This window comes from Elaeis guineensis, chromosome 14 (genome assembly GCF_000442705.2).
Source record: "Elaeis guineensis isolate ETL-2024a chromosome 14, EG11, whole genome shotgun sequence".
NCBI lineage: Eukaryota > Viridiplantae > Streptophyta > Magnoliopsida > Arecales > Arecaceae > Elaeis > Elaeis guineensis.
In genome coordinates this window covers 55,709,288-55,731,768 of record NC_026006.2, presented here as the reverse complement: position 1 = coordinate 55,731,768, position 22,481 = coordinate 55,709,288, and the positions used below count along the sequence as shown (strand labels likewise).

General features: G+C 44.5%; 2 pseudogenes; both read left to right on the top strand.

The window, feature by feature from the left end:
* Positions 1-22,481, top strand: part of LOC105057745 (uncharacterized) — a 48,510-nt pseudogene that overhangs the window by 5,086 nt on the left and 20,943 nt on the right.
* LOC109506594 (thaumatin-like protein 1b) lies at positions 13,155-14,121 on the top strand (annotated as a pseudogene).

The window sequence follows — 22,481 nt, the reverse complement described above, 5'->3', positions numbered from 1 at the left end:
CAGAAAGTCATAGATATTATTCAAGATGTCATAGAGCAAAGAAAAAAGATTATTATTACTTCCTGACATCTTATATGAGTTCTTATGAATCCTATAATATTTCGAACAATATTTATAACATCCTGTACTTAGTATAATGTCCTATGTCAGTAACATTACTTTCTGATAATTATTCATAAAATATCATACGATGTTATATCATTATTATGAGACACTATTATTTTCTATGACATCTTGCTAATTGTTATGATGTTCTGTTATTATCTATGACATACAAGTATAAGTAAAATATAGTAAAAAGAGAGAAATGATATTTTAATCATAGAAAATTTAAAAAAAAATTGAACTATATTAAATGCTTATTATGTTATTAATTAGACTATATGGTTCCATCAGATAAATCAGTATGTTTTTTCTCCACCAGAGATGGTGGACAAAAATTTTTGTTGGGTGGATGTCTGGCCAGGACACCACCTCCCAAGATCCTTTCAGTACCACGCGATGCAGCAGGAAGAAAGAAGAAACAAAATAAAAAAGAAAACAATCAAAATACGTGGATCGGCCACAAAAAGGCTCGCCTCCACGGGACATGCAAACTTCACTATGAAAAAGAAATTTTACAAGAGGAGACCTCACCCTCAACCCTTGTACACCCAATTCTCTCTCACCTGAAGTTCCCCTCACAAAAGCTCTCTCTCTCTTGAAGACCCCCCTGAACCCCTGAAGAGCCTGGCGACCGCTGTCCAGGAGCCCTGCTCCTTCCCTCACAGCAACGCTTCCACCTCTCTCTCTCTTCTCGAGTTCGTACGGCGCTGTACGGTGAGAAACCCGAACCCCTTAACTTCTCTGTTTCGTCACAGGGCTTTTATAGACCTTAATCACGACTTAGATCGTGATTAGGACTCCTTAATCAACCCAAATCACGTCCCAGACCGTCCGATTAAGATCGGGAGCCACCCATGCCGTCGGATCGCGCTCCGATCCACGAAATAGTACCGTGGACCGCGAGAAACGTGTGGGAGTTTTGAATTTCTGATACTGAAATCTATTTATGTTGGGTATAAAATACCCCCCCCCCAGCCGAAGTTTGTAAAAGACCGATCCTTCCAGGGCTCTTCCGGCTCCCGACCTTGTGTGTGGCATCTCTCCGAACCCCCTCGACCGTCCGGACTTCTCCGACAATGAACTTTCGCATTCATCCACCGGGCCGCCCCAAAAGCCCTCTGGGCCTCACTGTCAGCCGACCTTCTACAGTAGCCAACCATTCCCCGAATCTCTTCCGGACTTCTTGCGGCCGTGGACAACCCTACTCTGAACTTCTTTCGGACTTCATTAGCATCCGAGCTTCCCCGACAATGAGATTTCTACAATAACCAGACTCCATCCAAATTTTTACGGCGGTCGACCGCCTCCCGGATCCTAATCGAGCTCTAGCGAGAGCCGAACTTCTACTACGAACGGTCTACTCCGAACTCCTGCAGCGGGCTGTCTATCCCAAACATCTACTGTAAGCAAATTTCATTCGAGCCTCTACTATGAATGAATTTCTTCCGAACTTCTGTTACAGATAGACTTCAGCCGAGCTACTCCGTAGCGAGTGGGCTCTGGACGAACTTCTACAACGGGACAAGCTCCACCAGTCGGGACACTACTCCGAGCTTCCACGACAACTGATCCTCGCCCAAGCTCCTACAATAAGCGGCCCCCTTTCAACCTCTCACGAGAATCGGATCCCGTCCGAACTCCCACAGTGGATGAATTTCGGACGAACTTCTACAGGGACCGGACCCCGTCCGAACTTCTCCAGCAGATGGATTCCGGACGAGCTTCTACGACGGACGAGCTCCAGCAGCTGGGTCCCTGCGATAGCCGATCGCCTCCGATGTCTGCCGAGCCTCCCCAGCGCTATCTGAAGTCCATCACCGGCCGACCTCCTACCAGGCTCCCCATAAATTGGACTTTCCCGACGGACGATCTTCAGATGAGCTTCCACATCAGATAAATCTCAGACGGACTTCTCTAGTGATCGGACTTTCCTAGACTTCGCCAACAGAAAATCTCCATCCGAGCTCCTACAGCAGGTGACTCCCGTCTGAAACGTCAGCGTTGGAAGTGTCCGACAAGAGTAGACTCGTCAGCGACCTCGAAACATCCGAACTTCTCCTAGAACGATGAGGTGAAGTGTCATTCTGCTCCATCAGGCATCCCAGCCGAGCTTCAGCCGACGGATCCGAATTCTCTGGCAAGCCACGACAAGGGCCACTACCTTACTCCACTCTCTACAACGGATTCCACGCGGCTCCACCACTCTCTGACAAGCCACGACGAGAGCCGCTATCCTACTCCACTCTCTGGCAAGTTACAATAGTGGACACCACTTCACTCTCCTTAACAAACTCCGCACGGTCCTGAACGACCCCTGACGCCACTATCAAACGGTTGCAGACATCGCTGTCAGTCAGTTACGCTCTCCGTCTATAAATAAGGATCTCCAGATACGTTCTTCTCTAAGCTCTAAACTCTATCTCGAAGCTCTGCCAAAATTTTTGCTTGAGCACTCCATTTCTGTTGAAGCAGAGTACTGACTTGAGCGTCGGAGAGTCTTGCCGGAGCACCCCCAACTCCGATATAGACTTCCGTTGCAGGTCCCGACGGCGGCCGCGGTCTTCTCGACAACAGCAACTCCGACTTTGGCAAAATTCTGCACCAACAGAATTGACGCTAGAGGAAGGGTTGTGTCTTCGCAGTACCCTTATTCTTAAAGGAGTGCTCAACGGGACTGATTCCGGTCATCTTCTCCGACATCCTCTTCTCCTTCTACTAGATCTTCACCCGATGCCTCCCCGCAAAGCATCCATCAGGCGATCCACGGCCAGATCTCAGGCTCCGGCCTCACCTCCAGTTTCTCAGGCTCCTCCTCCTCCTCCGGCAATGGCGGTCGGTGCGGAGCAATTCGACCTGCTGGTTCAGTGGGTCAGAGGCCTCATTGAAGCGTGCAGGCCATGCAACAGCAACAACAGCCACAGGCGTCAGTGTGGTTGGAGAGAACGTCGCCGGAATTCCAAAATCCGGCAGTAGGACGGGCCACTTGGGCCAGTCGCCCCGTCTTTCCCGGAAAGACAAATCCGAGGGTGGAGAGCCCTCAGTCCGATCACGATTCTACTCCCGGAGGATCTCTACCTCCATTCTGTCCGAAGACCCTCGAGACCCGCAGTCGAGAGGACTTCCTGGATCGAAGGCTCCAGGAGATGAACCGATGGATCGAAGAACTCCACCACGCTCCCCCTGCTTATGGTGAGGACATCTGTACTGACCCTCCCTTCTCTCAAATGATCATGCAGGAATCGATCCCGCCAAACTTCAAGCTTCCCCAATTCGAAAGCTATGACGGGACCTTGGACCCGATTGACCACCTGGAGGCCTTCCAGACAATGATGCTGCTCCATGGCGCGCCAGATGCCATTCTGTACCGAGCTTTCCCATCCACCCTGAAGGGAGCAGCAAGGAACTGGTACTCGGTATTGAAGCCAAGTACCATCTTTTCTTTTGACCAGATGAGCCACCAGTTTGTGGCTCATTTTGTTAGCAGCCGGCATCTCTGGAGAGGTTCGGAGTCCCTCATCAACATCAAGCAAAGGGATGGAGAATCCATCCGGGCTTACGTCAACCGTTTCAACGTCGCTGCGTTGGAGGTCCGGAACTTGGACCAATCGGTCGTGATGGCCGCTCTGAAAGGCAGCCTTCAAAAGAATGACCTTCTGTTCTCCTTGGAAAAGAAGTATCCCAGAAATTTTGCCGATTTGTTGGATCGGGCCGAAGGATATGCCCGAGCAGAAGAAGCCTTCAAGATGAAGGACAAGGAGACCACGAGAGAGCGGCAGACGGGAGACTCGAGCAAGCTCGCAGTTGAAAAAAGGTCAAGTGAAGCTCGGCCACATTCTCGAACTCCTCTCGGACATAGGCGCGTCCGGACTCCTCCCCGAGCTCGTAAGAAGAGAAGTCCGGACCGTCGAGTTCGACGAGACTCTCCTCTCAGAAGATTCCACAGCTACGCCCCTCTCAACCCATCGAAAGCTCAAGTGCTGATGGAGGTTAGAGAGCAGCTTCCAAGATCGGAGAGGATGCGCTCGCATCTCGGGAAGTGCAACCCAAACAAATTCTGCCTCTATCATCGTGACCACGGCCACGACACGAAGGAGTGTATTCGGCTCCGAGACGAGATCGAGGAGCTCATTAGACGAGGTCGGCTCGACAGATTCATTCGACGCCGACCTGAAGGAAGAGAAGATCGGCCTAGGGCCCTGCTGCAGTCGGAACCGCCAAGGAGGGAGGAGCAGTCTGAAGATCGGCCTCCAATTGGGATTATCAACTCCATCTCAGGGGGATCCCGACGGGGAGCAGACCTTCCGCGGCTATAGGGTTCGAAAAATCTACGAATGTATTATCAACAACTTTGCCCTAAATAATTTTTTTTTTCATATTCGTGCATTTTTTCTTTTGGTATGAGATTATAACGACAGGAGATAACTCCCCCATATAAACAGAATTAAGCACGTTAGGAATAGGAGGAGAACCTCGTCCTAACATGAGCAAAGTTGAAGGCTCGATTTCTTAAAGACCGGATGGGGGGAGAGGCCCTTACAACGGCCCTTATGTGCCCCCACAGCCTTGTTAGGAACAGGAGGAGAACCTCATCCTAACATGAGCAAAGTCGAAGGTCCGATTTTTTAAAGATCGGATGGGGGGAGAGGCTCTTACAATGGCCCTTATGTGCCCCCACAGCCTTGTTAAGAACAGGAGGAGAACCTCGTCCTAATATGAGCAAAGTCGAAGGTCCGATTTTCTAAAGACCGGATGGGAGGAGAGGCACTCACAACGGCCCTTATGTGCCCCCACAGCCTTGTTAGGAACAGGAGGAGAACCTCGTCCTAACACGAGCTGAAACCGACTGTCGGGAGTAAGGAGAGGATCTCGTCCCGATGCAAACAGAGACTCGATTGATTGACAAGGAAGAAAGCTTCCTCAACGACTCCTCTACACTCTCACGATCCCGTCAAGAGCAGAGGGAAGACCCTCACTCGAACACAGAAAAAAAGGGGGGACGAAAAGAAAAAGCGACGAACTACACCGACGATAGGTGAAAAACGAACTACATCAAAGGCACCAGGGACCTCATCTCGATGAGAGAGAATACCCTTGGCGAAAATCTTCAGTCCCTAAGGGCGAATCGACACGGCGACGGCCAGGAACCTTCAGACAACTTCGACATCGAACAAGACAGAAGACAAATGGAGTTTGGTAAACAACCATTTAATACCAGAATGGACAAGATAATAGACAATTTCATTTTTATTTCGTTGGTGAAGTACACGTTACAAAGCCTTAAAGGCCAAAAACAAAAAGAAAAGAAGAAGAAGAAGAAGAAGAGGCTCTAAGAAAGCTCAGTTTCTTTCGACTTCGAGCTCTCAGTTCCGGCTCTTACTATGGATCGCCTTAAATTTTCGACTTCCTCTTCTAGTTTCATCTTTTTCAGCAGCATATCCTGGTACATCCGGTGGAACCGTCGGCTCTTATCCTCTGACTCTCGAAGCCTTCTTCTCAAGACCTCGGACTCCGCCTCGGCATCCTTGACTGCCTGCTGCTCGTGGACCAGCTAAACTTTCAGCCGTCGTAATTCGGCTTCCTCCCGCCCAAGGGCCACAGACAGTTCCACCATAGTTTCCCTCAAGGAGCAAAGCTCGTCATAACCTGGTGCAGGGATAGGCTGGACTCTCTCAGACAGCCACCTCTGAAGGCGGGCAACTTTGTCAGTCGCTGTCTGGAGCCTTTTTCAATAGTCCTCTACTTGTTTGCTCCAGCCGACTCGGTAGGCGTCATAATTCGTCTCGACATCCTGTAGCTGCTTTTGAAGGTCGGAGAACTTCTTCGATCAGTCTTGGTCGCGGTCAGTCTGGATTGTGTGTCAGGACGAGCTCCCTTCCAGCTGGCCGATCTTCTCCCGTGTGGCCGCCAACTTGACTTCAAGGGATCTAATCTTGGAAGCTTGAGTCCAAGATCGGTCACTGGCACGTTTCCGGAGTTCCTCAAGCTCCGTCATGAAGTCGGCTTTCCTTCGGGTGTATTCCATGAAACTTTTCTTGTGGAGGTCTCGAAAATGAGTAGCCTCCGCAGTGGCCTCTGAAAGGCTCTCCCTTAGCCGGTGAAGTTCGTCTTCCAGCTTCTTGGATTTTCTTGTCAGCTGACGAACTTCTCTTTGGAGGTCTTGTATCATTGACTTCAGGAGAATACCCTCCGACAGGGGAAGAGCTTCGGCAGGACACTGTCGTTGGAAGACAAGAGCGCCGTGACTCAAATTAATGCGAGAAGATGAAAAGAATACAAAAAAGAAAAAGGGGGGAACCCTCCGTAAAGAAGAATCCAGTTCCATTGATCAAATAAATTTCAAGTACAAGAGAATGAGAAAAAAATCATCACAAAAGAAAAATACAAAGCTAGAGGTTCCGGATCTCTGGGGCAGAAGTAGAGGGGGTCGGCGTCCCCTGAAGATCGTCAGCAGCGGCCACAGCGGTCGATGAGGTCCCAACTGGAGAAGGACGGGCAGCGATTTCGGATGGTCCGGCTTCATCATCGGACGCCTCGTTCAGGAAGTCGAGATCCAATTCGAAAAACCTCCCAGCCACCTTCTCTTGACAGAGCTCGAACCCCTTGATGAAGGCATCCTGGCCGATCTGGACCTTTAGATCCTCCATCTCGGAGGAGGCTTTGAACTCCTCCACTGCTCGAGCCCTTGTCTCCGAGACCTGAGACGGAATACGCGCTTTCAGCTTGGAAACCTGCTCCTTCAACTCGAAAGCCTGCTCCTTCCACTCGGAAACCTATGCCCTCAATGCGGAGACCTCGGCCTCAGCCTTCCCTCTCTCCTCCTCCAAGATGGTTCTCAAATCGGACGAGGTTTGTCCCTCCTTTTCCAGTGCCTCCTGGAGGCTTAGGACCTCGACGATCTTCTCCTTAAGGCGAGCGGCCGCGGCTAGGCAACCTTCTTCTGCCCGAGCTGCCTCCCTCTTGGCGATCTTCGCCGCCTCGATGTTGGCGACGAGCTGGTGCCCAATCTGCAAGAAAGGTCGAGGAGTCGACATAAGGGCTGAAGAATAAATTAAAGAAGCAGGAAGGAGGAAAAAGATGAGTTAACCTACTTCGAGGAAAGATCCCAGAAAGTCTCAGACCCGCAGCTCTGGATCAGCAAGGATGATCCTCTCGACGACCTCGGGCAGAATGCATCCTTCGACCAGCCTCTTTATTAAGTCTCTGTTATTGAAGGAATTTTTTCCCAGGTCTTCCTCAGAGCCACCGGCCCCCTCGACGGCAGCCCTACGACTGCGGCTCCTCCGGGCCAGGGTCTTCTTTCTCCTCCTCCCTTCGGCCCCAGGTGCTCTCTCGGGACGAACCTCTGAAAGGGGATCCTCGATCGGAGGGCTCCGTGAAAGGGCTCGGGGGACTTCAGGTTCGGCGTCGGAAAGGGCTTCGACGGTGACGGACACCGGAGCAGGCGCGGCCGAGCTTGTCCCTTCTGTCCTGGCTTTCTTCACCGACCCCGAAGTCGAGGCATCTTTTCTCTTATGGGTCTTAAGACCCTGGGCCAACCTCCGAACCACGCTCGCATCCATGTCTGCGATAAAAGAAAATCAACATGGCTTCGAGATGGAATAAGAAGAAGGAGAAGCAAAAAAAAAAAAAAAAAAGGTACCGACAGGGTTAAGGGGGCTTAGGCCGACGTTGAACAAAAGTTGTTCCTTCAGAAGTTCGAGGAGGAGGGGGGCTCGATAGGCCTCGAGCTTTTTGGAGGCTTCGAGATCGTCCCTTTTCAGGCTAGAAGCCCGGCGGACGGAATCCCTCAGAGAGCCCCAAGGGGGTAATCCTAGCTCCAAGGTCGGACATCGAACATAGAAGAACCTCTCCTTTCAGTTATGGACAGAAGAGGGGGCACCTTTCAGCAACCCCTTTCTACCAAACTGGGGGGAGAAGTACCACCAATCCTTTGCCGAGGGATGGCGCTTGAAGTTGTAGAAATTCCTAAACAAAGAAAGAGTCGGCCAAACTTCAGCTAAACTGCAAAGAGAAAGAAACCCTATCAAAAACCTAAAGGAGTTCGGCACAACGGAAACTAGAAAAATGTTCAGAAAATGAAAGAGGGCGACCACAAAGGACGGTAGTGGAAGCCAGAGTCCAGCATGGAAGGCCTCCTGGTACAAGCAGAAGCGGCCGGGAGGAGGGGTGCTAGCCCGGACAGTTGGCCCGAGAAGCTCCAGCTCGTACTCCGGAGGAACTCCATACTAAATTCTTATCAGCGAGAGTTCATCCGGAGTCAAGGAGCCGGAGATGGTGTCCGACGCAAAGGCCAGACAAGGTTCGGTTTTAGCTACGAGTTCGTCTACGGTACCAGTACTTTGGAGAACTGGGGCTGACGAACTCCTAGAATTGCTAGAAGAGGAGATATCGGAAGACATTTTGGATCAAATGGAAGCCACAAAAATCTCAAAAAATTGAGAAAAATAGTAAACAGGCCCTCGAGAAAGCTAAACAAATAGAATACGAAGAAGAAAGGATAAAAAAATGACAGAAAATTTTGGAACTAACCTAGATTGGCCCCAAGAGTGCAGGGAGATGGCAAGGGCAATGGAGGTCGACCCGGAAGACGCCTAAGGCCGAGAAGGATTCTAGAGGAAGCTGGAGCTCTCGAAAAAGAGGAGGAGAACCGAGGGATTCTCTCAAGCAAAGTGAAACCCCTGAAGGAGGAGAACGTGTTTAAAAAGACCCCGGGATCCGGCGCAATAATGATTGTGGATCTCTTCTGACCGGTCTGCATTCGATGCGTGTCCCACTCACCTTAACAGACTGTTGGAAATGGCAGGCAGCTGACAAAGTCATTATTACGCCGTACCTAGAGCCACGCCCCGATGGAAATTCCAAAAAGAAGAAATCTTTTCCGAAAAGGCTCCAGTACTAGCATGCCGAACGTCAAAATATTTGACAATCGCCGAGTGCGGAAGTCGAGGGGAGCAACTTCGGCCGTAAGAATTTTTATGTACTTATTTTATTTCGAAAATCGAACTCGAAAGTAGGGGGACTGGTGTTGGGTATAAAATACCCCCCCGGCCGAAGTTTGTAAAAGACCGATCCTTCCAGGGCTCTTCCAGCTCCCGACCTTGTGTGTGGCGTCTCTCCAAACCCCCTCGATCGTTCGGACTTCTCCGACAATAAACTTCCGCATTCACCCACCGGGCCGCCCCAAAGGCCCTCTGGGCCTCACTATCAGCCGACCTTCTACAGCAGCCAACCATTCCCCGAATTTCTTTCGGACTTCTTGCGGCCGTAGACAACCCTACTCCGAACTTCTTCCGGACTTCATTAGCATCCGAGCTTCCCCGACAACGAGATTTCTACAGTAACCAGACTCCATCCAAGTTTCTACGATGGTCAACCGCCTCTCGGATCCTAATCGAGCTCCCGCGAGAGCCGAACTTCTACTACGAACGGTCTACTCCGAACTCCTACAGCGGGCTGTCTATCCCAAACATCTACTGTAAGCAAATTCCATTCGAGCCTCTACTATGAACAAATTTTTTTCGAACTTCTGTTACAGGTAGACTTCAGCCGAGCTACTCCGTAGCGAGTGGGCTCTGGACGAACTTCTACAATGGGACAAGCTCCACCAGCCGGGACACTACTCCGAGCTTCCACGACAACTGGTCCTCGCCCGAGCTCCTACAATAAGCTGCCCCCTTTCGACCTCTCGCGAGAATCGGATCCCGTCCGAACTCCCACAGCGGATGAATTCCGGACGAACTTCTGCAGGGACCGGATCCCGTCCGGACTTCTCCAGCGGATAGATTCCGGACGAGCTTCTACAACGGATGAGCTCCAGCAGCTGGGTCCCTGTGATAGCCGATCGCCTTCGATGTCTGCCGAGCCTCCCCAGCACTATCCGAAGTCCATCGCCGGCTGATCTCCTACCAGGCTCCCCATAAAATCGGACTTCCCCGACGGACGATCTTCGGATGAGCTTCCACATCATATAAATCCCAAACGGACTTCTCTAGCAATCATACTTCTCCGGACTTCGCCAACAGAAAATCTCCATCTGAGATCCTACAGCAGGTGACTCCCGCCTAAAGCTTCAGCGCCCGAAGTGTCCGACAACAGTAGACTCGTCAGCGACCTCGAAACATCCGAGCTTCTCCTAGAACGACGAGGTGAAGAGTCATTCTGCTCCATCAGGCGTCCCAGCCGAGCTTCAGCCGACGGATCCGAATTCTCTGGCAAGCCACGACAAGGGCCACTACCTTACTTCACTCTCTGCAATGGATTCCACACGGCTCCACCACTCTCTGACAAGCCACGACGAGGGCTGCTACCCTGCTCCACTCTCTGGCAAGTCACGACAGCGGACACCACTCCACTCTCCTTAACAAACTCCGCATGATCCTGAACGATCCCTGACGCCACTACTCTCCGTAACAAACTCCGCACGGCTCTGAACGGCCCACTACCAGATGGTTACAGACGTCGCTGTCAGTCAGTTACGCTCTCCGTCTATAAATAAGGATCCCCAGATACGTTCTTCTCTAAGCTTTAAACTCTATCTCAAAACTCTGCCAAAATTTCCGCTTGAGCACTCTATTTCTGTTGAAGTAGAATACTGACTTGAGTGTCGGAGGATCTTGCCGGAGCACCTCCAACTCCGATTTAGACTTTCCTTGCAGGTCCCGACGGCGGCCGCGGTCTTCTCGACTCCAGCAACTCCGGCTTCGGCGGAATTCTGCACCAACAGGTGCTATCTTCCAATAAAAGAAGGGATTTCACTCTTAAAATATTGAATTTGCTGTGGCTGTGCTAACGTGTGGGATGATAATTTGTAACTATGTCCATTGTTGGCTTTGGAATTGAACATCACACTAACAAATAGGATTGAGACGGAGACAGTCCCAGCCTAATTACCCTCTGGGTCATGATTTTGGGCCCAGCTTAACTCGTTGGCAGACTGGATTTGCCTCATCCGACCGGGTCAGGATTCAGCGTGACATTGACCCAATCCAAAATGTCCAGAGCTGGGGATGAAGCTTGCAAACTTTTTTTTCTAATTTATTTTTTAAGGAGGGAAGGGGAGGCTGAGCCACCCAATTTATTGAATAGGTATATACATCAGAGTGAAGGCCGTGCCATCCAAAAGTCCCCGTCCCCCTCCCCCCATCACCCAAAAAAGAAGAAGAAGAAGATGAAGAAAAGAAAGAAAGAAAGAAAAAAAAGAGAGGAAAAAAAAAAAAAAAAGGGTGGTTGTTCGCTAATGGTATGCCCGTGGGCCGTAAAGGGTGCATGGTGCGGCGGCCCGTTATCCTCCCACCGTTGAGAGCGGGAGGTGTTCGCTGCTCTGTGAAGCCAGCCTCACGCGGTCCCCTCCACTTTAGGGAAGGCACGACTCAGGCCTTCGCCCGAGCCGCACATCTCACCACCCAACTTGGAACGGGCGAGCCAGCCATACGCCCCAAATACACCCAGACACAAAGGCGTAACCTAGCGTCCGAACCACCAACTGCCCCCACTCGGGTTATAGGCTCTCGTTACTGAGCTCGGCGATCGAGACTGTGAGACTTCTATCTCTTAGAGCATTATAACATTTTGTAAACCGGCGATGTGGGACTAAATAGATCAGCGCTTCAACAAGAGGCACCGTACCCACACCAATGACCTCCCTATTTACACAATTACACCCACATCCAGCAATAACGTAATAATAAACGTCAACTTCGCTTCCAACGGTATTTTGTCCCATATCATTATATTCTGATGATCCTTGCTTTTCTTTTTTCTCTTCAAATATTTTTGATATTAATTTCAGTGAGAGATTATGATACATTTATGGAATGGTAACATTAGGGTTTAAGAGAAAGTGATGATTTTTAGGTTAACGGAGAAAAGAGGAAATCTTAATCATAGCTTCTTGACCATTCTATTTCTTCTTGTGAGTGAATTTAGCCTGACCGTCTGATGATCTAGTTAATTTTCTGTAAATTTCAGTGACATTTTATAGTTAGTGATTTTTTATTGTATTTGGTAAATTTAGGGTAATGAGAAAGTTAAGATTTTTAGGTGAAAGGTGAGATCATGAAATTTTAATTATAATTACTTGATGTTTCTAAGTTGTTGCGAGTCAATTGAGCTTTCTAATAGCAATGATGATGTTAGAGCAAGACTTGCCAGTGTTGTTTCAAATCAAGCCTTCCATGGGAACAATATATGTAGAGACAGTAAATATTTGATTTTGAAGAATTTGATCACTCTATCTGCTACTTCAGTATTTCTTTGCCAGATTAAATATTCTTTTCTAATCTGTTCCTTTTTCTAGGTATTCTGACACAGGATTTACAGTTAATGGTGCAGAGTATGAGGGGAGCTTGCTTATTGTAGAGAACAAGGTTATGTCATGAGCCCCAAAATTTTTTTCAGAGATTACTGCTGAAAGGTAGGTTGGAGAATTGCTTATCTATTATCATCAAAAAAAGAAAGATGTTTATCTATTATATTGTTTAAGAGGTGATTTCTGGCCATGTGGTTTGTTACATTATCCATCTGTCATGTGACTACATAGTTCACAAGACAGGAATTTGCTTGTTCTTGCTAAGTTGGAAGTTGATCTGCTCATGATGGAATTTAATATCATTTATTCTTTGAGTAGCAAGATATTATAATTTCTTATCTGATTTTATTAATCATGTAGTTATGTTGGTTCTTGTGTCTTGGTTCTTGACCTTCTAGCTAATTCCATATGTATGTTTCCTCAGCTGCCATTTATTCTACTATTTTTAGACAGTGGCTGGAATTTGGTAGTTCAATATGTCTGGCTTTTAAAAAAAAAGTCATTTTAACAAGTTACTAATACTTGGATTTTTTCCTCTTTGTTCCTTTGTTTTTGGGATTTATAGTTAAAGATGAGTTGTTCTTCATGTTTCAGGGGGTTTAGTGGCAATGTTCATGCGGACGAATAACTGTGAGTACATCGATGGCCGGGGTTGCTGTCAGGAGTGGGCATGGGGGAGCTGGAGACGATGGCGTTCGCTCTACAGAGCCTGAATGTGCCGGCCAAGTGATCCGGCCATTTTTGGGGCCGCACCTTATGCTCCACCAACTCTACGACCGACAAGTTCACTTGCGGCACCGGCAACTATGGCTCCGAAACTATAGAGTGCTCCAGCGCCAGTGCTGTCCCCCGGCGACTCTGGCCGAGTTCACGCTTGATGGAAGCGGGGGAATGGACTTCTATGACATCAATCTTGTTGATGGCTACAATGTGCCGATACTGGTGGCGCCATAAGGGGCCACCTCCCCTGGCAGGAATTGCACCATGACGGGGTGTCTGATGGACTTGAACGGCGTTTGTCCGTCGGACCTGAAGGTGGTGTTTGTGAGTGCCGACGGGAGAGTGAGAGTGTAGCATGCAAAAGAAGAAATTATTAAGTAGACTCATTCTACTATAGGCAAAGCCAATAAAAAGTTCACAAACCAGTTAATTCTTCATTAATTGCTAATTATGATTGATCATAATCGGCTGTGAGGTGAAAAGGAGCCAATTAAAACCCACAAAATATTTTGCCTACGATAGAATGAGTCAAATAATTTCTCGTGCAAAAGCGCATGCGATGCATTCGGGTCACTGCAGTACTGCTACAACGGCGGCTACGAGAACCCCAACACATGCAAGCCCTCATCATATTCTCAGTTCTTCAAGAATGCCTGCCCCGCACGTACAACTATGCCTACAGCAATGCCTCCTCTACCTTCACCTGCCACAATGCCAATTACCTCATCACCTTCTGCCCCAGCACTACCAGGTTACAGTTTGGAACTTGTAAGATAATTTTTGATGCATTGGGTCTTGTTGATTGTTATATTTTCCAAAGTTTTCCGACAACTACCAACTGGTTACTTCAGTTAATTGATTGTTATGTGTTAACAGTGAATTTAGAGCATAAAATGCCCATCGACTGTGTTCAATATTTGTGTCATGATGAGATTGGATGGTCATCGACTGTTTTGTCGTCAAGTTTGAGGCATGCCTTTTGCACTTGAATGGAATGTGCTTGTGTTGAAGTTGTCTATTGTAGGTTGGATCATTCTTTTTCCCATTCCTACTGGTTGAGAATGCAAGATAAGACTGTTTTCATTTAACATCGTGATTTTAGCTTTCAACTTGATGTTATGACCCAAATCCAAATCTTTTTGTTTCTGAGTGCCACCAGCCTGGCTCATCCAATTTCTTACATCACATGTGGTATTGTTCATGCAGGGAAGGGACAAGGATTGCATTTTATTATCTTTTGTACGATCTAGTGAAAACTAGCAAATTTTGATACTACATTGACAATGCTAAATGAGGGTACTTGTAAAAGAAAACTAGCAAGATTATCTTTTTGTTGTCACATGTAAATTTTGATCATATTATAAAAGCTGATGCTGCTAAAATCTGTTTACATCTTGATTTCTCACTTAAATGCAAGTGTCATGCACATATTCTGTTATGATGTCCATTTCTGTTCTTATTTGACATGCTCGGAGGTTGCTGTGATTCTTTTTGTGGAATAGAAAAAGCTGATCATGGGCGGGTCCTGCAAAACCCTCTCATTTTGTTGCTGAGGCTACTGATAGAGAAGGTGGACGAGCAAGATGGTATTATTCAAATATCAGGTAAAGATGTCCATCAGTTGAAGGTGCTGAAGAAGTGCTCCCAGATGACTGTATCATAATCCATGTATCTGCAAAAAAAAAAAAAAAAAATTGTTTACATTTTTTTCCTTAGCCAAAAATCCCATTTTGTTAAGAGGCAATAATCCTGCAATTGTATTAATCAATGTGGTCAATCTGTAACTGTATTATTTTTCTTTCTATTCATTTTTGATTTCTAACCTACTTGGAAATATTTGTTATGCCCATCAGGTAGAAATGGTAATTTGACCTTTGCAAAGTGACTTTAATTTCTGGGATGCAGGCTTGTTGGAAGTTTGGTTGTTTCCCAGTAAAGGCTTTTCAAGTGCACATCCAGCCATGTAGTCTCACTTTGGTTGTGCGTTGAAAAGATCTTGAATGTTTGTACAGGACCAAGAAATCCAAGATATATCTTCTGACTAGTCTTTTGGATGAGATGATCATTACAAAAGATATCAGAAGAGGCTGGCTCCATTGTTCGTGTATAACATGTTGCAACACTTGATCTTTTGAGGTTGCCCATGCACCAATCACTGTAATTGTGACTAAATTTGATTGAATTTGTTCTTGGATATCTTTAGAAGGTCAAGGAACAAAAAGATCTGTAAGTATTTGCTAACCTTTTTGGATGAGGTTTTGGCTTACACTAGAATATAGATATAAGTCAGCTTTTTCGAATGAGGTTTTTTGAGTTGTTATACTTGGCTGGGTGAATAAAAGTTAAGATATATCTATCTTAAATCAAGAACTTTCAAGAGTGTCATGAATGAGTTATTCATGAATTACAAAGAATGATAAATATTTGATTAGTCCATACATAATTGTAATATTTGGAATATCTCAAAGAATCAGTTGGCTATTACATCATTCAAGTTTTCAGGTAGGATGCCTCACGGTTGCTAGCTTAGATGTAGTTTCTAGCAGCTCGCAGGCTGAGCAATTAGTTGGGTAGTACTTCTCGGTAGCCCTGTAGCTCAGCAATTATATCACTGTTTGCTTTATAGGCTTTCTCGTTTGTTTTTTCTTTTTCTTTTTTTAGTTTTTGGGAAAACTTAATGACCATTCTTGGATACCTTGTTAAGCGGTTGGTATCAGTTTTGGTTATGCTTAGAGATTGCCCCAACAACTTATCTAGCTGGTTAAAATATTTTGCTTAATGGTCTTGAAGATTGTGGCTTTGTAATGTGGAGAACTTATGTTATGCTTTGATTATGCTTAGACATGAGATGCCAGACCCAACATTGCAGTCTTCAAAATGTTGTGACTTCGTACATATGTCTTTGTCACGGAGAACCGAGCAACTTGGGCAAAGAGACCAGCCTCAAATGAAAGAACAAATGAGACCTCGATCACTACAATTCTGTGTCTTGGAATGGAACTCTCACTTCGAGATGTTTGAAAGTTTAAAAAAGCAGTACTGATCTTGAATTGAAATATTATTGCTTTAGTTGGAGAAGGAAGATTTTCAATGCTACAACCAGAAGAGCGGTGGATTAACTCATTGTTGCTTTACATTGAGAAGTGTGGTTGGAAAGAAATAATAGGATCTTTATAAGAAAAAAGCATATCATGTATTCAGTCCTCCAAAGAATACTCCATAGATTCAAGATATAAGAGAATCTTTACACTTCAAAGAGGTATGTTGGGCATGAGGCTCTATGGACTAAATTGCAGAGATTACTCCTAAGATCCTCAGGATCTAGTGGAACTACCAGCCCATGATTTTCCTGCAGTCCTATTCTTTCATAGAGCTAAAAATCATGGATAAAAGAGAAGTAAGGAAGATTGTTCAAGTGCAACTCCAGTTTATCACACTTTCTTGTCACATGTAGACGAGCATATCCCTATTATTTTGACTGTTGCTATAACTTCAATGCTTTTGCTTGGAGGAGCATGTCCTCTTTAATATTTTACTCTGTACTCTATTTTTGTATATCTTTTTCATTGTACATATCCATCTGAATAAAAGTCACGTGCCGATTCATTGCTTCCCTTTTTCATAAAAAAAAAAATCCTAAACTGAAAGATGTCTGATGAGGAGGCGAGATCTACCATAAGATAGGGAAGGACACGTTTGATGAGCTCAATGGACTCCTATTGGCTTTGCATTCTCGAGTAAACTGCCTACATATATAGAGAATCTCTCTCTCACACGCGCCTACACACACAAACATATGCACATAAATCTCTTATAAAAGAATATTATTACCTGTGCAATTCCAATCAAATATCTGATATGCCAGGATAGTTAGTTTTAAGTGGGAAAGAAATATTTTCTAGATTTACATACAGTCAGTCTAATCATCATAAAGTAATAGATTATTAAAATTCGAACTTTATTAGATGCACCAACAGTAAAAAATCTATCATCGAAATATCTTCCTACTTACAGAAAGTATTATATTATGAATATATGTAAAATAAGGTCTTGTTCACTGTATCCACTATGAAAGTAGAGTACACAGCTTATATGAGACTTCCTCACAAACTATATGGTTGTTAAACTTTATCATAGGATTTAGAGTTGTTGACTCTATTAATAGACCGATAAATAGGATTAGCAATTCATATTCACGGGTCGTGTCGACCTAGGGGTATAGCACAGATTAGTTCAATCCGATCACGATCCGTTTAATTAAACGGATCAACATGTGGAACATGAATACAATATGAATATATACAGATTGACACGACACGACCCATCTGACATGATTAATAATCGTGTTGGCGGATTAAATGGGTATACTACCCGTCTAATGACCCATTTAACTATTTGACTTATTTACAAAATTTAACTAAAATAATAAAAATTTAGTCAAAAAATTAAAATAATATAAAAATAATTTAGTTACTTGCTATGCTAATTCATAGCTCTGAATTCCATCATTATTTGTTTTAGGTTAGAGTTATAATTTTTTAATTTTTCTCATTTGCTCTCAAGTAATCTTAAAATAAATGTGTTAAATATGTTTAAACGTGTCTTGTAATCTGTTAACCTATTTTAACCCATTTAGTTAAATGGATCAAAATAGATCAAAATGGGTTATACGGATCAATCCGTTTAAAATACGAATTTATTGTGTCATAAAAGTATCAATATGTTTATGACCTGAACCTATTTATTCCAAATCCGAATCCGCCAAGTACGTGTCATGTCGTGTCCGTGTCAATGGGTCGTATGGAAAATTGCCATCTATACCGATAAAGATATATTATGATAATAATTTTAAAGTAAGATTCTTTTATAGTACGAAGAGTATAAGTACCAACAGGTATATTGGTATTAAATACTTGGCTCTTTGTGAGAGAATAAAGGACACAATGTTTATGGAATATATTATATAGAGCTAATAATATTTATAAATCTGTTGACTAAAGGACTCATTCTCAGAATTTTGAAGGATCATGTGGATCATATGGATATAACTTATTTTATAATATATATTAAATATTATGTATAAAGTCATCATATTAGATTTTATAATAAATTTAACTTATTTTATTTTATGCTGATCAGCTATTTACCATATAATATAAAAATGATCAAGAAATATGCATAAATTTTTGTCTATTCATAAAGTAAAATTCTACATAAAGAACTTGATTATGAGATGTCATTAATGTTGTGATGCATGGAAGGTCGTGTATTGATTGATAATGCATTTACCATCATAATTCATACTGATGATTATTTTGTAATCAAGTATGTAGTATATATCCAATAGAGTAATTAAATTTTTAAAAATAGATCCACGTCAGTTTTTTAATTTTAGATCCCAAAAAAATTTTATTAAAAATTTTTGAAATATTTAAAATAATTAAAATGAAGATGCTTATGTTAGGTTAAGCCAAGTAGGAGAATGTTGGAATTTATCTGATTAAGTCCCATCTGGATGTGGCCCACAATAACATGCATCAGAATTTATTTTGGTTGATTTTATCCATCTAGACTCTGATTAAAGATAAGCCTCCATTAAATTGAGGATATACTTGATGGTTATTATGATAAAATTAACCTCTACACAACCATCATGGATAATGTCCATCTTTCAGTTTTTACGACTGATTCAGATACTACCTTTGATGGGTGAGGTACGTTATAAAAAGATACTCCCTACGGACTTGATCTCCAACTCACCTGAGAGCTTGTGAGGTCCTCCCCATCAAAAATTCTTGGAGTTGGGATTGAAAAATCAAGGTGCTCTTCGAAGACAATAAGAGCACATCTGACTTTGTCCTTTCCTGGTTGCAGGTCACAAGTGATTGTAAATTGTAATTATAGACTGACGGAAAAGATATTCGAGCAGCATCAATGACTTCGTCTTCGTATAAGTTCTATTGCCCCATAAAGTCTTATATGCAGTTGTTACTTTGTTCGAAAGTATTCTCGATAAACTCCCGAATGCTTATTATATTTTTTGTGACCCAACTATCTTTGACACTGGGTTTGTTGAATGGGAAGTTTTAATTTTATGTTGGTTGATGTGATAAATTCTGCTTTAGCTTTATGTCGTCAAAACTATAGCTTTCTAATGATACGATGGCAAAAAAAAAAGCCTTTATCTGTATGGCTTTTTTCATTTTGATGAAGTTAATGATAATATTAGTAATTGGCTAAAATTTGAATGCATGATATATGGGGATGCAAATATTAGATTTATTAATATTGTTGCTGCTTATTTTTTATTGATGTCTGAAGACAAAGAAACAAAGCACTGGAGCAACCTGCAAAAAAGTTCGGACTGAAGGATTGTGCTACGATGAGGATCCTCCGATGCTCATGTCAAAATATGCAAATAGAGAAATAGAATTTTAGCTCTTTAAGATGGATTACTTACCTGAATCTTCAGGATTTGAGTATTTATAAAGAAGACAGCTGTATAACCATTCTTAGAAGACAGACTGGCCGAATTTGGTGTGGTTATTTGATTGTGATTCTCAGGATCAGATGGTTATGCTGAAAGATTCTCAGGAGCAGGCGGTCACACCCAGATAGTATTGACAGCTATGGCCAGTTGACGTTTGTCTTTTGAATCTGAGCCTGATCAATCTACTTCCGAAGAGAGATCAGAGAGTGTGGCGTGCCGACTAAGAGTTGGGACTGATAGTTTTCTGACCAAAACTTGATTAGATGGATTAATTCGAAAGACTAATCGACTCACAGTTATTATGCTGACCAGAGATTATTTCGATATGAAGTCGTGTAGGGATCGGATGCGACTGAAGATCGATCAGCAAACTCTCTGATTAAAGGTCGAGCCAAACCTTTTTCTTTCAAGATTTAAGTAAAAAGCCGACCAAGGGTCGAATCAAAGACTGACCGACCAGAGGTCGGATCAGGCACACATCGACTAAGGGTCGAATGAGTCATAATCAATCATGTAACTGCACTACTTAAGATGTGCAAGAGAGTTTGACATGATGCATTGGTTTTTAAAGGAGAACTAGAAGATAGCAAAATGGGCTGCCATCTTCCAGTAAAACAACGGATTTCACTCCTAGGGTCGTTTAGTTGAGGATAATTTGGTATGAAAAATGATTTCCATGTTAGATTACCATATTTGATATGAAAAAGAAAAGAAGGAGATAGTAAAAGAATTGATGGATCTCATACTTATTTTTCGGAAAGAGAAGATAAAATAAATACTATGGGAGGTTAGTATTTGATAAATTTCTAAGTGACAGTAATCCATACTTGATAAAAATACGTACAATAAAGCTGCATATATAATTATTGAATTTGTTCTGATGTCTTTCTAAACTCATTTTATAAAGAACTTTTGTAAAAAAATTAAGGTGGAGATGATATTATTTAAAGGACTATGTGATTATAGTCTTTATATAAAAACTAATTCGAGATGACAATACTATTCTAATATTAAAAAATTATTTTATATTCAAAGATATATTTGTAAAGTTGGTTATATTCCTATGTAGATTTGCATCCATCCAAACATAATAATCTTTTTTTAATATTATTTTCAGGAGTAATTTTTCTACCAACCAAATATAATAAAAATTATTTTTTTATAATTATTTTCTCAGATAAATAATCTCAGAAATTATTAGATTATCATGTAATTTGACATATCTCAACCAAACGGATCATAGAATATTATTGAATTTGCTGCGACTGTGCTGATATATGGGATGATAATTTCCAACTATGTCCTTGTTGGCTTTGGAATTGAACATTGTTGGGATATACCGACCGACCCCTGTACGCCGACTTACCCTTGGACCGATTCGACTGTCGCCCGACTCTACCGATCGAACCGACGGACGATTCTGACGATGACTACCGGCAATGGCTTTCGACAATATCCGATCGAAGATATGTCGGCCGAACAGACTCATACTGTTTTTCGACCAACCAAGCGGTCGAGCCCAAATCACTGACCCACTGTCGGGGGTGGCAGCCGACGTCCGACTTTCGCAAGGCACCGGACCAGCCGATGGTGTCCCCGGGTCATCACCCGACGTCTCGACAGTCGAATATCGACCTATAGTCGGCCAGCCCATCCAAACGTCGTACAACCGCTATGGGCGGTTGTCCTGTCAAGGACATCCGGTATGGTCATCCTGGAGCATTGTCCTGCCAAGGACATGGATCAATCCCAGTGACTTGACAACCCATGACGATTTGACAGACCCCGATGATTTGACAACTCTCCAGTTGTCTGCACCATTAATGGCAAGACCATACCGCGTTCTACTATAAAACGAGGCAAGGCAACAGTATTGGTAAGTTATAAGTTCTGAGCAAGCTTTCTCAAGCTCTCTGAAGCGTCTCTTAGCTCTTGAGCTCTCTCTCTAGCTCTCTCTCTCTCTCTCCCGTTGAGTCCTTTTTCACTGTTGCCTAGTCTCCTCTCTGACTTGACCATCGGAGGGTCCCTACCGGAGGTATCTCCGGTCTGTGAGGACTTTTCTTGCAGGTGCGCGACACCGGTGATCGGGCGACGGGGGGATTGGCCGCAATAGATTTTGGTGTGCTAGGAAGGACGATTCGATAGAGGTGAGCCAGCGAGCTCCACAGAGCTTAAAAAAAAAAACCTCTCGAGATGACGAAAATCAGGGCTCAGCGATCGAGAGCTACCGGATCGGCGAGGTGCTCTTTCCACCGAGAAGAGGCCCCTCCTTCACCGTCCATGGCGGAGCTCAGCTCTCCACATCCGGTGGTAACCACGGAGGCGCAGATCACGACGATCGTGAGGCAAATGACCGTCCTGACAGATGCGGTCAAAAACCTCCAATAGCAACAGACTCAGTTGCCGCAACCACCGGCGGAACAACCGACGGTGCACCCTATGCCGTCCAAAAGCAGCTACCAACGTCTGCATCAACTTCCGTCTCCTCCTCAAGAGCAGCCGTCTCAGCACTCCCATCGAGAAGGGGCGAGGCGGCCACGGCACGACACCCACCGATCTCAGCATCCTTCTCCTTCCCAGCTGGAGCTGGCGAGGAAGGAGAAGCGACCGCGGACACCGTCCGCCTTACTCTCAAGTTCGTCGGGAGGTTCGACTCCTGGGGTTTCACAACACCGACAGTTGGACGACTACGAACGTAAATTCGAAGAAATCGACCGTCGGCTTGCCCAACTCCAGACGGATGGTCATAAGTCTTCGAACGACGTCGACTTTCGGATCACCCAACCTCTCTCCCGATTTGTCCTAGACGAACCGATCCCTAGTCGGTTCAAGATGCCTCACGTGGAGCCTTACGATGGC